Source organism: Chiloscyllium plagiosum, chromosome 11, assembly GCF_004010195.1.
Source record: "Chiloscyllium plagiosum isolate BGI_BamShark_2017 chromosome 11, ASM401019v2, whole genome shotgun sequence".
Classification (NCBI taxonomy): domain Eukaryota; kingdom Metazoa; phylum Chordata; class Chondrichthyes; order Orectolobiformes; family Hemiscylliidae; genus Chiloscyllium; species Chiloscyllium plagiosum.
The window spans coordinates 46,801,939-46,815,169 of NC_057720.1; the positions used below are offsets into that span (position 1 = coordinate 46,801,939).

At 37.6% G+C, this 13,231-nt stretch overlaps 1 long non-coding RNA gene across 2 annotated transcripts; it reads right to left on the reverse strand.

Annotated features, from left to right (window-relative positions):
* Positions 1-249: 249 nt before the first annotated feature.
* On the reverse strand, positions 250-10,282 carry LOC122554360. 2 transcript variants are annotated; one of them, XR_006312975.1, is made up of 3 exons: positions 9,632-10,282; positions 4,354-4,713; positions 250-2,051 (listed from the first exon to the last, which is right to left on the reverse strand). It is a non-coding gene; the product is annotated as an uncharacterized LOC122554360 (long non-coding RNA). The 2 variants fall into 2 exon arrangements; XR_006312976.1 differs by lacking the exon at positions 9,632-10,282 and adding an exon at positions 2,507-2,575 and having other exon boundaries at positions 4,354-5,751.
* Positions 10,283-13,231: the final 2,949 nt, after the last annotated feature.

Genomic DNA, 13,231 nt, shown 5'->3' on the forward strand with positions numbered 1-13,231 from the left:
TGGGAAATTAAAATTTTTTTTAAATGATCTAACCATAAAAAATTGCGTAAGACAGTGGTATTTATAGTGTACACAGAATAACAGATGTTACAAGACGTAAGTAGATTGAGTTGATCAAGCACGAAAGTAAGCTTGTGGAACTTAACAAATGTTATATCAATATCAGAATGCAATATCATGTGTAACACACTCCAAGGTATGTTGTTCTTCATTGTTTCTTAAAGTGCAACAATTTACCTTCCCCCATAATTGGCTACCATATTAGTCTTATTTTTGCTATTGGAGTTATAATAGTGAATATCAACTGAAGAAAAATTGACTTTTTGCATTAATTTGACCAGGCCATGAGTAACATTACACCACATTATACAAGTCACATGATTTTTTTTTAAATGTCTAAGCCAGCACTCCAGTGCAGTATTGTAAAGCAATGCACTTTGGGAAGTGCCATCTTTCAGAGAGACATAATAAAATACCTTAACATCTTCTCAGATGGACATAAAAGATTCCTCAATGATATTTGGAGACAATTGGAAGACCTTGTATACTGTTTGATATATATCCGTCAAACAATATCATTAAACTGATTAAGTTCTTTGTGGACATTGCATAGTGCTAATTGGCTACTATGTTTCTTGTTACAAAGGTCACAACACTTGAAAAGGAAATTAGTTGGCGATATATTGTTTGAAATATCCTGAAGTTGTGAAAGGTGCTTTATAAATTCATATTCTGTTTCTTTTTGGGTGACATGAGGAATAAAACATTCCTGTGAATGACAAATGAAATCACATTTTGTGTGAATTAGACTACGTACATACATGAAGCATTAATCAAATTTCTAGTAGAGCTGATAATCATTGGAACAACATTAACCTGTCTATCCTTTTATTGCACAGACGATAGAATAAAACAGTGTCATTGAAGTTGTGCAAGCATGGAAAATGTTTGCCTTAAACAAGCAAAAAATATTGGAAGTGCACAAGAATTCATGAATTTTTTATTTCTCATGATTTTGAAGAAATCAAGCTATTCAGTTCACCAACTATTTCAGTGCTTTAATTTTATCCACTGTAAATGACCTTTGGGTGATCTGCCACTGGCTAAGAATTTTATTTCCTAAGCCATACTATTTGATTAAATGTTAAGTGATACCAAACAATTATCTTTTTCAACCTTTCCTCAAACTTTAAAGTTTCTTCTTCTTTAAGTTGGATGTATTTTCAGAGTCAGAGTTATTGCTATTATTTGGGAAGCGGTGTGACGAAGTACTGTTGCATTACTTTGGCATGTTCTTAAACAGTTTTGCAACTTAACTCTCAATATGTTTATTGTCATGGGTCAACTAACTGGTACATTTATGCTGCAAGAAATAGCAGTAGGAGTAAACCATTCATTCCCTCAAGCCTTCTGCTCCAAGACATGTTTTTCCAATGTTCAAATTCTGTTTATCTTTTGCATAGCACTAACTTCTCACTCATATTGATTTGTGGGAGAATAGATTGCTGAAGAACTTTGATGCTGCTTAAGTCTCTTTTTTGTACTTAGTTCAAATGTTGCAAGTCTGTATAGAGGGTTTTGCCCAGAATTTAAATGTACCAGTATGCCATAGGCTTCTGAACTTAGCAACTGTTGCAGATTGCATAAAACTGAGTATATGTCCCATTGTGTATTGCATTGTTTTAATGGCATAAACAATAATTTTAAAAGTTGGAAGTACAGTCCTACGCACAGTCCAACATGATGCAGAGGATCTTTGGCAGACAATCCAATTTCAGGCACAAAGTTATCATCTAGTTCCTAGATGTCTTCATCCATGTCCTATGTAGGGAACTACAACACAAACTTATTCTCTCCAGAACTTTGACCTCTGCTGTCTGTACAAAATGCATTTGCTCCTGCTCATCTTTCTTTAGTCAATCCTAGATCACTGCAACTCAATTTTAACAGTATACCAGTTGCTGATTAATGAACTGTGCTTGGAAGGGATTAATGTGTGATAATGTCAGATGGCTGTCTACTTTCTTTGTTTCTGCAGCTTAACCTGGGATCTGCAATGGAAAGAATACAAAGGCAGAGTTAGTGCTCAATGGCAAAAAGAAAGAATTTATTTTGTCAAAAGAATGACAATTCTATGGATCAGCAGGTTCTCATGTACAGTATATGACAAAGAGATTTCATCAATAAGAAAAAACCGGGGAACCTGGGAAATTATGTTTCTTTCAATGTCATAGTCTTCCAGGCTAAATGACCTCCCACTCAGAGTGACATTTATTATTATCTCCACAATTTATGCAAACATTTGGGTATTTGCTAGACATCCTTTGGTTCTTGACTTTTCTCTGGTATAAGAACGGGTTGTGTGAAAACTATTGAAGGACGGTGAAGGTGGTTTGCAGCAGCTTAGTTATGTTTGTGGTTGAGATCAAAGTAGCATTAAAGAAACTTCTGTTTCAGTGAATATAATTGAAATGAAAGTCAAGCAATGTCTAAAACCAGTAACTACCTTTACAGTGGCGAGTTAGAACTCTGTCTTATTGTGACTCATTTTGAAATGCTGTCTTCATAATGGCTTCTATAGTATTCAACAGATCAAAGGAGTAATAGAGTTAAATCGATTCATTTAGTTTTATTAGCAGCTACAATATTTGTTATCTTATTAAAATGGGAATTCTCACTGAACAAGAGCTACTAAGAAACATCAAATGTGTCAACGACTTTGGGAAAAAGAATGATGGAAATTCAGCAATACGTTAATAATTTTAAGAATTTTTTTCAGTAATATTACAATCCAATTGCATTCTTAGTCATAAGTATTCAATAATTTCACCCACTTGACCATTACAAATTGCAGAACCTTTCAAATTCCACTTGCCACTGCGCCAAAGATGCCATAATTAAATTACATTTATTTTAAAAAATCAAGTACGTTGACATAAAATGCACAAATTTCAAATTAACTATAATAAAATAGTTGATCTGACATCAGAATTACCTTTAACATATTTCAAATAATAACTTTCAACTTAAGGGAGGCATTAATGCCCTCTGAAAGGTGCAGAGAAAAATCCCACAAATCTGTTTCTAGGACTTGCAAGAACTATGAGGAAAACATGTGTTTTTCAGTCATGCCATGTCTTGATAAAGATGTAACAAGAAGATAAAGCTGAATGACAGATACAAATAGTGGAAATCTAATATAAAAATAGAAATTGCTAGAAAAACATGCAATTTTTGATGAGCCAACCTTATTTACATAACCTTGTTAAATTTTTGGAGGGGTCGCAAATATAGTAGTTAGGAAATTGTCTACGGCTGTTGACCATAAAGACTTTCAGAAAGTAATTAGTAGTATTTGGCTGAAGAGATTATCAGCAAAAATAGAGAATTGCAGGGTTCCTTGTGGCATAGATCAAAACATATTTGGAAAGTAGCAGGCAAGGAGTGGAAATAAAGAGTTTTTTGTCTGAATGGTGGTATATGGTGAATGGTGCTACCCAGGGATCCAAATTTGAGTCTGCTTTTCAGCACATATATCAATAATTATCAACAGAACAGAAACTTGTGTATATGCAAAATAAGCAAGTTGTATGGATGGTGACATAAAATTGAAAAGGGACATGGATAGACTAAGTAAGCAAGCAGATAGAATTCAACATCAAGAACCATGTGATTATCTACATTAGATATGAGGATAACAAATCACAATGATAAGAGTTGGATAGAACTCTTAAGGATAGTGGAATCAAGGGTTATGGGGATAAGGCAGGAACAGGATACTGATTAAGGATGATCAGCCATGATCATATTGAATGGTGGTGCTGGCTCGAAGGGCAGAACAGCCTACTCCTGCACCTATTGTCTATTGAGACTAGGTTTTGTGGTGCAGCAATGGAACTTAGGTATCCATATCCATAAACCAGTAAAAGCCATGCAAAAGTACAAAAAGTACAACTGAGGAAATGGTGTTTCAATTATACAGGACCTTAGTCACATCTCATCTGGAGTATTATGTTCACTTCACTTCAAGAAATGTACATAATGATCTTGGAAGAGATATAAAGTAGATTTAGCACAATGATGCCAAGCAGTACACTATTAATTCATAAGGACAGGATGCAACAACTTAGTTAGTACTTCCTTGAACTTCGTAGACTAAAATTAGCTAATGTGTTTAAAATAATATAGGTTGTTTAATTGACTAATGTGTTTAAAATAATGTAGGTTGTTTAATTGACTAATGTGTTTAAAATAATGTAGGTTGTTTAGGAGTGAATTAGGATACACTTGCCTGCACTTGTGATCATGAAACTCCTGATGAAATTACAGAATGTGTTTCATGATGTTATTTACCTGAGCACAACGTCCATTTTTCTGGAATTGTTTATATAGAATAAAACCAAATTATTCAGATTTGAGATGATTTGTTTCATTTTTTTTGTACTGAAGCATTATGATGCCCAAGTTGTAATCTTCTGTAAAGTCAAAGGAAGGTAAGTCAAAGGATTTCTTTGCAAAGATGACATTTTGGGATCCCCAGATCTGCAGTGATTGTTTAGAATGCAGTTACATTATAAGGTCATTTTCCTGTGAAGGAATCTTGGGTGCACATCACATTATAATCCTGCAGTCCGTAACCAAGCTCCAAGAAATCCTCCAGATCATCCAGGAGGCTGTGTCACATCACTCAGTTTGGAGGACTTTAAATCCAATCTAGGAGCAAAAACAAATTTAAACAATGCACAGTCAGTTAATTGGAATTTTGGATTACATTGTAAACATATTTTGAATATGTTCGATGCTGTGAGAAAGCAGGCTCTATAGCTTAGTCTCTACTAAGATTAAAGCTTATTTGTAGAGATAGCAGAATGTTGCACATGTCTGTGGCATGCCAATTACAACTTGTAGCACAGCATAACTCAGATCTTGCCAACTGCGCATTGCATTCTGCAGCTACCAATTTTAGAACAGTGGTGTTGTATAATTACCATGTTACAACAACAATAGTTTATATTTATATAAGGCTTTAGCATAATAAAACATTTCAAGACATTTCACAGGAACATGACAAAACAGAATATGATACTAAGCCACGTAAGGAAATATTAGATCAGATGAACAAAGGGTTGGTCAAAGAAGTTGTTTTTAAGAAGTGTTCTATAGGAGGAAAGCTTCTCAGACAGGAAAGGGAGCAATATGAAATGAATTTTAGAGCTCGGGCTTTAGGCAACTGAAAGGTCAGCCATCAATTTTGCAGCAATTGTGCCTTACACAGTAATAGCTCTGCATATTATTAGGTACGATACTGAAACAGTTTTTATATCTAATTTACAAATTGTGCTATCTTACAAAATGGTCTTAGTCTTCAATCAATATCATGGTCAGGTTTTTAGTTTTTTTTCAATCTTTAAAATACGCTTTTTATCTACATACATTTTTGGAGGAAAAGATAGAGTGCAATCTGTCTGAAAATACATTTTTTTGTGAAAGATTGAGTCCTGCTTTTGGGACTGAAAGTGCAGTCTACACAACTACAATTGTGTGGGAACCTGGAGCAGCATTCTACCAGCCGTGGTGAATTAAAAGGACACTCCTGGGGGCCATCATCCAGTTGAGGATGCCAGCCCGTCCTCCATAGTTGTGATCCCAATCCAAGGATCAGCAGCTCAGCAACCTCAGGAGCACCACTGCTAATGGTAGCCAGTACTGTGACAGTTTAACAAATGAGAGGGTTGTTCAATGCCAAACCCTCAAAACCTTCCCACACTCACCTCCACCCCACCCCAACCCCTCAAGATTAGTGAGCTCTTATGGAGAAGCCAGGACCAGGCAAGCAAGGCCCACAAATAGGGTGGGAGTTTCTTGTTTTGCTACTGAGAAGTACTCTCCATAGCCCATAGAGGACACATCAAGAGTACTCCCCTCCCCCATCACAGGAAACCACTGGGATACTGCAGGGCCTTCATGACATGAATAAGATGACTGTGCAGGCAGGAAGAGGGGAGGAAGATCCAATTTAATTGGGTCCTAAATTGTGCCACTGAGATTCTACCATTTTCAATGGGAAATAATCAGGCTCATCTTCTGACGCTTGTCCTTCAGTTGTTGCATGTATCTGTTGAATCTGTAAAAGGCTTGAAATTCTTGGTTTTATAAAATATAAATTTAGTCTATAGTGCTATAAATCCAGATAGGCTTAATGGTATTAAATAGTCTGCCAACATTCAATTGATTTGCTATATTTCATTTTCACTTAAAACTTTAAGCTTGGCTTTGTCATGGCTCAGTGAGCCTAAAAAATTAATGAAACATGTACATCAGGTTTAATTGCCAGTCTATTTTGAAATAGTTGAACTTAGCTTGGATGACTCATCTCAACATCCTTGATTGAGGGAGAGAACGATGAGCCTCAGTTCCAATTCCTGACCTCTGCTGAGAATATCACTCGATCGATTTTGGATGAGAGCCAGGTGAGGTTATCTGTGACAGCCCCCATAGTGGTACTGCCTGCTTGTCAAAGCACACAATCAAGTCTCAAATATGAATTATGCCACTCAAAGTGCTAAAGGCTAATAGCTAGGCTCAAATGGCAGACTAACAATGAGTCAATACCTTTAGGAGGTAGAGAGGTGAAAATTAGCAGGAAAAGTTTTATTTCTGCATATTTGTCAAAATGTTTGCAAGATTGCAAGATGTGTACAACAAAAATCATCCATGGCATCATGCAAATTGCTTTGAATTAATTACCATTTTACAACATGTGATGGTCATTGGTTGTGATTTTGTATTTTATTGTAAGCATTTCTGTTTCAATAACCTCTTTAACCCGGGATTTTGCCCCTGTAATTTTTCCAACACTTCAAAAGCACAAAGGAGAGTGTTTTATATTTACTGGATTTAATGTTTTATTTGACTGATTAGGCTTTGCAGTGTAATTATACTCTTCTCCCATCTGAAATCCCATAGATTTCACACGTTTCAGGTATAATGTGGAGATTCATATGTTATTAGGTTAATAATGCATGGCTGCTCTAACTAGCATGTGTTGTCCCAATTCAGATTTTCAATTACTTCACTCTGTTATTAACTGCAAAATAAAAGAACTTGTACTTGAATAGTTCCTATAGGTGCTTGAATCTGCTGAATTTCAAGAGGTTGTATCATTGGTGAAGCAAACTAAATTCTAATTGTGCAGCCTGGGTTCTCTCACACTATACTCTTTAAATTGTTCACAGACAAAAGAAAGCTTAAGCCTTCTCAGCAAGTACTGTACAATGCACCTTGCCAATCATTGTAGGATTAGCCGATCTTTAGAGTTTCATTTTATTCAATGTTTAAACATATTTTTGTAGATAAAAACATTTCACTGCCACTACTTACATATGAATATGATCACATTATTTTAAGTATACATTTGCAACTTTAACTTGAGAAACTCTTTATTAATTCATTTGGGATCCTGCTTTTAAGCAAATAGAGCATTAAATTTGATGTCCAGCCTTTCATATTTATTTATGTGCAAAGCACACACCCGAAATACTGATATTAGCTTTAATTAATATCACATCCTAAAAGTCTTCTTGTTAAACATAAAAATTATTTAAACATTACTTCAGAAGCCTGAAATAGTGGCTTTTTTTTAATGAGAAAAATTATTACTTTGATTAATCTGTTCTAAGGTAATAAGAAGATGCAACAATATCAATGTTGTGTTTATTTTGTGGGGGTTGGGAATAAGGCACATATTAAATACGTAAGAATTTAGCTATTTAATAATGGCTCTATTTCTCTTGTGTTTGAGAGTGTGTGAGAGAGATGTTCTCTTATATAGGCTAAAGCTAATTTTCTACATGTGTTCAGCTCTTACCTATTGTGAGTGGTGGATGCCGGTTGATGTGTGTAATACACAAGGCAGTGTGGTCTGTTAATATTCCCATTGGGAAGACTCCTGTAAATACGTCAGTAATTCATAAATTAGCAATAGAAAAATGACCGACTGGAGGGCTTGACTGAACAGCGTCTTGCACAAACAAATAAAGGTGTACGTAACATCGATAAACAGGAATGTTTGTAAGTTCAATTCCTATTTAAAGCTGCAGTCAGAATTAACACTAATTCCCTTTCTTGGTCAGGTTTAGGTTTTGTCATTGTTGGCAGAATTTTGAACTTTGCTCAAAGTGGAGAGAGAGTGAATTCAACAAACAATATTTGTTTGACTGTTCCTGATACACCTCGCCCATTTTTTTTTCTCTCGCCATTAAATGGTTGAGGAACGTCAGGTGGAAAGTTAAAAAGTGATATCCCGACGAAGGTGGCACAGCCGAAGCCGAAAGGCATGTGTGTGCGTTGGTGGTGCAGGGGATGAGCAGCGGTTCGCTGGCCCAGTTGAGAGCTGTACCACAGCGGATTCATGCGGCTCCAATATCGGGCGCTGCGCAGGCCGCTGGCAAACTCAGTCCGAAAGAGGCAGGGAGAACCAAGGGCATTTTTTTTAATATGTGGGGCTCAAAGCATCTCCTCCTGACCTGCAAAAACAATGTCAAACTTGGTTTTCCACAGCCTCTTCGGTTAATAGAATGAACGGGAAAGGACACTAATTCAAGTTACCCCAAGTTGTTTGTGACTGTGAGATCTAATTATCTGAATGTTACAACCTAAAGTAGGCAGAATGACCCGGCCGCGGACATGACCTTCCTTGTAATGGGCTGATTTCTGTTCATTTAAAAAAAAATTAAATTCTACTTATCGGTTATTTGGATAAATTATTGAAAAGGGCATAATAACATTGTCGAAACCGATCAGTGCAAATTGTGAGATAGTACTTTTTATTCACGATAATTCCTATTGCTCTTGTTCGTTGAACGGAATGCTGAAAATTTATTTAATGGGAAAGGAAATCAAGCCAAAGCCAACAGGCCCATGATGTAATATTTTAGTTGGGAAGAATGACCTCCACCAAATGTTTAATTGAATGAAAAGCGTTTGACCCGGAGCAACACGTTTAGTTTTTTTTTCAGCAACGATTAGGGATTTTTATTGTAATATTCAAATCTAACCTGGATATGCATCTCTAAAGGAGCGGCATGCCTTCCAGAGTTCTCAAAAGTGGACTGTGAGGATGTTTTCTTTTGAACGCGACATTCTATTCACGAGCTGAAAATTACAGAGACACGCCGCAAAAAGAAGGCTAGATCTTTTAAAAAAAAACAAAATTAAAATGTTGGAAATCAGTGTGAAGCGAAAAGGACGCCTCCGACTCTGTGGATTTCTTTTAGAGACCCACACACAAAAAAAATTCCAATGGTTTTTCCAGTTGTGCAAACAAAAATAAATGCATCCTCCATGAACTGTGCAAAAACACAACATCGAGGGAAAATGTACTTGGGCCGCTGTTGGAGGATGACAAGAGAAATGAATCACTCACACAAACTCAGTAAGCCAACCAGCCCCCCGAGTTGACACAGTGACCAGCCGTGGATAAAAGTGCAACTCATGGATTGGGGTGGAGATTACGAATTTTTGGCGTTAACATTGAGAAAAAAGAATCAAGCATTACCATCGCGGGGAGAAACGGCAAAAGCGTTTCAAAGACATGACACTCATAATATGAAAAGATAATTGTAGAACGTACATATACTTAGCAACAGAGCGATGCCTTGCACAGTATTAAAACATTCAGAACTTCACCAAAAACAAAATACTGCGGATGCTGGGAATCTGCTGGAAAATGTCTGACGGAGCATTTGGTGTCTTTCCTTACGGCGGGTTCTTACAGACAATTTGTGTTGGTCTAGCTTGTATTCAATTATGGCATAAAGCTTTGCTTAAAAATAGTTCTATTTGTTTTTATTGGCCTGAAAGAATGACCTCTGAATTCCCCCGGCCACAGACTGCACGTGTTTTAACTTTGTGCAAAAGGAGCTGATTAGGATCGTGTATATTTCAAGCATTGATAAATCTCGTTTTTTTTTAAAGCGGCAATTGAGAGTTATTGTAGGCTCTCGCTCGATTACTTTCTCCATTAGGATCATAGACTGAGCTGCTGATTCTGCAAGATGGAAGTGACGAGCTGGTGGGTTGTTTTGAGTGTTACAACTGGGTAATGATAGATGTTGATGTTCAGTTTACTCTAACTCTGGCAGTCCGTGTTGTATTGGCTGTTGTCTACGCCTCTGGTAAAGTTATTAGGATCCAGGCACAAGGGCACAAGAACAGTGGGGCAGACAGCAATCACTGCTCTAAATAAACATTAGTCTTAAAAAGTTTGCACTATTGACCTCAACCGTTTGATTACATTTATTTCTGCAAAAACCACATCTCTTCATTTCTGCTCAGACTAAATATTTTTTTGTTGGCAGTGAAGCTTTTTTTATACGTAGCTATCCTGCATCTGCCTTCTTTTCGCTGAGATTTTTGTAATCAAAAGATGAATATTGTGTGTGCAGAGTTATAACTGCATTTACATTGTCCCAGTGACCCATGATAGGGCATTTTTAAACTTTAAACATGTCAGTAGTTTGCAGGCTCTCTGGCAGAATTACTGGTGCACGGGAATGAAAGTAAATCAAAAATAAAGACTGGAAGGCGAGGGTGTAGTAAATTCTGGCGGTGTTCGGTTGCCTGAAATGTGTTGTGAATTACAGCCCAGGCCTCTGAAAAGGCCGGGCGAAGGGATGCAACAACACCAGTAAATTAGTTCACAGAAGCCGGGCAGCAACTGAAGACTAGATTAAATCGACGTTTGTAACCCGAAAGCACAAGGGTTTGTACTAAAATGGAAGTTCTATATAAATCACAACAGTCATGTTTTAAATAAAATGCCGAATCCAGCCCCAATGAGCCCAGATTCCTTTAAGCCATAATTGTTGAAGGATTTGGATTGTAATGTGATGAACTTTTATAGCTTTGACGCGGCAGTGTGAAGGTGAAACACTGCTGATTTTTAACCGAACAGAATAGGCCGTGTCAGTGATAAAGGAGAGACGATGATGGAATTTTATAAAGTGAGTAGTTGTAGACATATATAGGGCATTTGTGTTTCACTGGCAATCTTGAAAAATACTATGTTTAGATGTTCTGTCGTTTTAAACTGAAATCCAGTGGCGTGTGTATCAAGCTGCTCCGCTTATTAATACTAAATGATATGACATTTGAGTGCCGATATTGACAGGGTGATAAATATACTGTCACCTCGGCTGTACTGTACATGCAAGTAAACACAAATTCCTCCCTCTTTTCGGACACACCAACATTCATATAACAGGAATGTGAACACGGCATCAGTTCCACAAAATTGACAGCAGGCCGTATAATACCTTTTTAACGTCTGGAATGTCTTCACCGATATGTGATTGCCATTGTAGTCAGTATAATGGGAAGAACTAAAAGCAAAAAAACACGAGAGACACTAAAAAGCTTAGCCTATTGCTGGTAATATGTGGGTCCAATCTGGTCTGATGTATAAACTGATAATGTGTCGCTTTTGTTCCATTATGAATTCCCAAACCAAAGAACTTATTGTGGACAAATAAGACTCGGTTGTCTGGTGGTCAGCTGTTTTAGTTCAGTTTATTACTTGCTTAAGAAGAAATTCGATCAGGATGAAATGAATGCAGAAATGTATGCAGATTTTAGAAAAGTATTCTCAATTAGATATCTGTAAATAGAAAAAAACTGTAAGAATGAGTTCTATCACGGGGCCCTTCTCTGACTACGAGGTGTTGGCTTCCTGAGGATGAGTATTCGTCAATACGCTAACAAATACAATTTTACATTGCATCTTATCCCGACACCGCTCACGGATTCAATTCACGAGACAAGAAACAAAATGCAAAGCGCATTTCAGACGAAGACTGAAAAAAATTGGGAACGTCCTCGGTTTCATTGCGAGCAATGCCCTGGAGCCGGGGATATGCGAAGTTTCTTGCATTGTTTATTGGCTCTCCGCTTCGTTTCAATTAATGGTCGGGCTGACTCAAAACTGTTGAGCAGATTGTTGAAACGCGATAGCGCCGCCTTAATACATGAAATGTAGCTCATTATTTGAGAAAGATTTTGTCTTAAGAACACAGCAGCTACTCAGGGAGGCGGCCCCAGCTGCGATCAGGTTGAATTACCGTAATTGCGGAGGTCACATGTTAAACCCTTTCAGTCATTTAGTTAATATCTCTGCCCTTACACTGCACATTTAGTGACTTCTTTTCTGTCAAGTACAAACCACACACACAGCCAAACGTTTCACTTGAGAAAGTACTGTGTGATCTCCTGCTTAGTGGCACTGGTATCAAAATACAGCCATCGACCGTCAGTTCCAACTCCGGGCCAGGATTTTTTTGTGTTTTCCATCTAAGAGAAATCAATTAGTCAAAATATGGAAACGAACAAACGAGATATAGACTTCTCTTTAAAGAAAAAGCAAAGATACTTTACTGAGATAATTGTTTACCAGAAAAAGCTTCGAAATTTAAATGACATATTAAGAAACGTTGGCAGGAGAATTGGCAGGGAGAGGCTAATTCATTTCCATATCTTCTTGCGTACCACTACACAAATGTACGCGCGATCTCAAATAAATTGGTAAAAGAACTTTGCACAAAGCTGAAGGCGCACACATGTTTCTACAAACTGATCGGCGCACGGGATACACGTGTTTGCACATCTTGATGGCCACACCGATACCTGACATGATAGACCGACTTCTGCAGATATAAACTCAGAAAGCAGTGGAACTACTCGGCCAGCCTGGCGTAATCTGCGAAGATGGGAACGGAAGGTTAACGCTTCGCGTAAATTATGTTCCAGGTTCGGTTTCGGTTCTTGACCTGAACCCGCCAGTAAGCCTGCCTTCCTGTCTCCACAGATGCTGCCTGAAGTTTCCAGCATCTGAAATCTTTTGTTCACCGTACATATTAACATAGACATTCGAAGGGGCACACGGATACTGGGTTTAGAAGGGTTGTGAGATTCAGGGAGACACAAACGCATATTTCGCCACAATATCAAACGTACTGACTCACATTTCGAGAACTTGATGGACATTGAGGTATTTTCGAGTATACTTGCACGCCAGATCCTCGCTGGATGGCCATGTTAGCACGTGACCAGCGCACATGGGTTGTGTGGACCGAGCGGGTTCACTCCCAAGTCAGTGTCGCTGCACCACTCCTACAGACAAGGGACTTCTTTAGCGACAATGACTAAGCCCGTTTGAATTGTTGAAATCCATGCATGT